General features: G+C 42.9%; 1 protein-coding gene across 2 annotated transcripts in view; it reads right to left on the bottom strand.

The window, feature by feature from the left end:
* ICA1L (islet cell autoantigen 1 like) overlaps window positions 1-3,732 on the bottom strand; it is a 55,841-nt gene extending 52,109 nt beyond the window's left edge. For both annotated transcript variants that reach the window (XM_045559702.1, XM_045559703.1), the window contains exons 1-2: window positions 3,715-3,732; window positions 2,640-2,766 (exon numbers count right to left, since the gene is read on the bottom strand). The gene's annotated coding sequence lies outside the window, so the exon portion shown is untranslated. The remainder of the gene's footprint in view (window positions 1-2,639; window positions 2,767-3,714) is intronic.
* Window positions 3,733-4,009: the final 277 nt, after the last annotated feature.

Here is a 4,009-nt window from a genome sequence, read left to right as displayed (position 1 = left end):
CATCATTACTCATCAGGGAAATGCAAATTAAAACCACAAAGATATATCAGCACACACCCATTTGAATTTGCTAACAACCTGTCAATGCAAAATGTTGGCAAGGATGGGGAACAACTGAAACCTTTGTACATGGCCTGTGAGAATATAAAATGGTATAACCACTTGAGCAAAATTTGACAGTTTCCTATAAATACTTAGCAAACAACTCAACAAATGCACTTGTATTTACCCAAGAGAAATGAAAACATATGCCGAAAGACCTATAAGTGTTCTTACCAGCTTTATTCATAATAGCCAAAAATTAGAATGTCTATCAACGGGTGAATAAACAAATGACAATACATCATGCAATGGAATACCACTCAGCAATAAAAAAGAACAAACCGAGGGATTCATGAACGAGTAGAAGGCATTTTTTTACAGGGTGATGAAAAAGTTTTAAAACTAGAGAGAGCTAGCGATTTCACAAGATTGTGAAAACAATAACACCGAATTATACACTTCAAACTAGTTAACTGTATGTTATATGAATTTCCCCTTGGGGGAAAAAAGATTATTATTTTTCAAGAGGTGGGCATTTTGCTCTGTCACCCAGGCTGGAGTGCACTGGCACAATCATAGCTCACTGTAGCCTCAAACTGCTGGGCTCAAGCCTCAGCCTCCCGAGTACCTAGGACTACAAGCGCACATGCCACCGTGCCTGCGGAAACTTCTGATAAGAGCAAGCATGAATTCTCAACTCACAATACACCACTAAACACCCACTACAATGGCTTAAATGATAAAGACTAACAATACCAAAATTGGTGAGAACGTGAGCAACTGGAACTCTCATATATTGCTGATGAAATTATAAAATAGTACAACTATTTTGGAAAAGGTCTGGCAGTTTCTTATAAAACTAAATATGCTTCTGGACCTAACAATTCTATCACTAGGTATTTAAAGCTTTATGTGGGCAGAGATTTTCATCTGTTTGTGAGCAAACAGTATGGAGCACATAGTAGATGCTCAGTAAATATTTACCAAATGAATATCTATGTTTTAGTAGAATAATAAAAAACTGGAAACAATCTTATTAATCAAAAGCTAAATGAACAAAAAATGTGATATATTCATATAACAGAATACTATATAAAACAAATATGCGAGTGACTAGAACTACCAATATCAAAATAGATTTTAAAAATACTGAGTGCAAAAAGTATAGATTATATCCAATATGATATAACATTTAAAAATTTAAAACACAAACCATATAAAATATAATTTTTTAAAAAATACAAAACACACATAAGCAACTCATGATGATGAGTAGTTGGTTAGGGATGGTAGGATTGGGTATGTAGAAAAAGAACTTGAGCTTTATTGGAAATGTTTGATTTCTTTATTTAAAAAAACACTAGAGACCAAGCATGGTGGCTCATGTCTGTAATCCTAGCACTTTGGGAGCCTGAGGCAGGAAGATCGCCTCAGGAGAGGCCAGGAGTTCGAGACCAGCCTGGGCAACAGAGTGAGACTCTGTCTCTAAAAAAAAAAAAAAAAATAGAAAAATTAGCCAGGTGTGGTGGTATGCGCCTGTAATCCCAGCTACCCAGGACGCTGAGGCAGGAGGATGGCTTGAGTCCAGGAGTCTGAGGTTGCAGTGAGCTATATGATAAGGCCACTGAACTCTAGCCCAGGCAACAGAGTGTCTCAAAACAAAAATAAAAACAAAAAACCTACAAAGAAATATGATAAAATGCTAACAGTAGTTGATGTTGGTCATTGCAAGTATAGATATTGTTACATTAGTCTTTGTTTTTTCCTATCTATTTCAACTAAATTAACCAAAAAAGAAAAAAAAATACCCTAGTATTATATGCAAATGAGTCAACAATGGCAAAATAATAATAACAAGGACATAGAAGGTGACTAACATTTAATGGTGAATACTGGGTCCATGCAGAAGTTTGAAAATTTGACTCCAGAAAAAAGGCAAAACTTAAGGGATGAGTGAAAAACAAACAAAATGGAAAAAGGGAATAAGATATCATTAAACAACAAAATCCACTTCACATGAGGTAATCTTTCCAGTTATAGACACACTTAAGAGTCTTTCACACACCCCATCTGTTGCTGTGAAAGCATAGAAAAAGAATAAAAATTTAAAGGAGGCACAGAGAGTACTGGAAAAGCTAAAGTATAAAAGAAACACTTTAAAATATAGGATGTATCACACAATAAAATCACAAAGTTTGGCAGTATAGAACAGTATATTATCCGTTTTATATTTAATATTTTGATATTCGGTCCTAGTTCAGTAACAGGTATAAATTTTATTTTATTAATTGCTTTGTAATAAACATTTATAATAAAAATGTGGCTTCCTACTTTTTCCACCAGTCTCATGTTTACAATTTTTGCCCTTTGGCTGATCTCCGAGCACCCATTAACTCTAAAATTATAATGATTTTTCTGGCAATTATAACTACTGGTAACTAGAACAATGCCTTGCGCATATCTATTTCAGTGGCTAGAGTATAATCATTTTGCACTATTAAATAAATACATAGATTTCAAAGATTGCCGGTATTTAAGGAACAGATAACAAATATAAAACGATTTATAAGTTTGGTCATATAAAAATATATACATACCATTAGGAGATGTTTATTTGGCCAGTAAATGTATAATTAACTCCTACTAAAGGATGAGGCACCTGTGGCTACTCCATAAATATTGATGTGAAGATGATTAAAGTAATATCGCCTTACAGTACGTTGCCTGAGTCAGAACCAAATAAATCAATAATACATACTTAGAAAAAATCCAAAACCATGGAAAAACGTTATCTTCCCAACAAGCCAATTCACCGTGAACTACAGTTCATGTTACTAATAGCTTTTATGCCCTGTGCAAGAACAGCTAATTCACGGAAGATGATCCCACCCCCTCTACTGGCAAAGCCTCAGCATGGCGGGTGACTGCCAGGACGCATCACCACCCCGCCCCTTTCCCCTCTCCATCTTTCCTAGAGCATCAGGTATCTGACCGCTGCCATCAGCCGGGCGCCGAACCAGACGATCCGGGTTCCTGGGAACAGATCCGTGGGCGGGGGACTGGGTTCAAAGGCCGGGGCCGCAGGATTTGTGTTCGGATCCCCTCGGGAGCTCGTGCATCCCGCCCTTCAGCCCAAACCGCGCAATTCACTTATGTTTGGTTTTTTATAAATCGGTTGCCAATTAGTTTCTAAGGAAGACATTTCCATTCCAAAATAATGGTGAAGCAAAAATAAGCACAACGTAAGAAGGTGATCAGCAGGCGAGCACCTCAAGGCTGTGAGCGTCTGCCTCTGTCAGAACGATCTCCACCTTCGACAGAAATCACCTAAACAAGCCTCAGCCGCCGCTCTAGTTCGCGACCGACCGGGGCGAGCGTGGGCGGATGCTCCTTCCCGCCTGAGAGGACCCGGCTACGCGGAAAGCCACTCCTTGCCGGTTCTGCCCGGAGGAGCTCGGCCTACGCCTTGCCCCAGAGGAAGGCCGCAGGCTGGGCCCGGGTCCCTAAGGGAACCGAGAGGCCAGCAGGGCCCCGAGAGACCGCGTGCGCGCGTGGCCGGCGCCTCCGGCAGCGCCCCCACCCCCGCCGTCGCCATGGGAACCAGGGGTTTGGCCTCCCGGCTGGACCGCTGCCCAAGAGGAAGGGGGAGGACGGGAGGCCGCAGACGCTCACCGCGACGCCGGAGCCGCGACGCGCCGGTCCTCCGCTGCCTCGGGTCGCGTTCGGCCGCGCAGAGGTCCGTCCCGGCACCCGTTCCGGCCGCCGCGCGCGAGCCCTGCGACGCCGCCGGGCCGCTCCCGCAGCCCGTGCCCCTCCGCACAAGTGCGTGGAGGTGTCGGGCTCCCGCCGCGGGAGGCGGGAGATTTAAACGGGCGGCCTAGCGCGCGCCGGAGCCGTGCTGCCCTTGGCGCGCATCGCTCGGTCCGTTCTTGAGTGAACGCGGGGGCCCATTCTAGCCCTCCTTTCC

This window comes from Lemur catta, chromosome 8 (assembly GCF_020740605.2).
Source record: "Lemur catta isolate mLemCat1 chromosome 8, mLemCat1.pri, whole genome shotgun sequence".
NCBI classification, from domain to species: domain Eukaryota; kingdom Metazoa; phylum Chordata; class Mammalia; order Primates; family Lemuridae; genus Lemur; species Lemur catta.
This window is presented reverse-complemented; position numbering and strand designations above follow the sequence as displayed.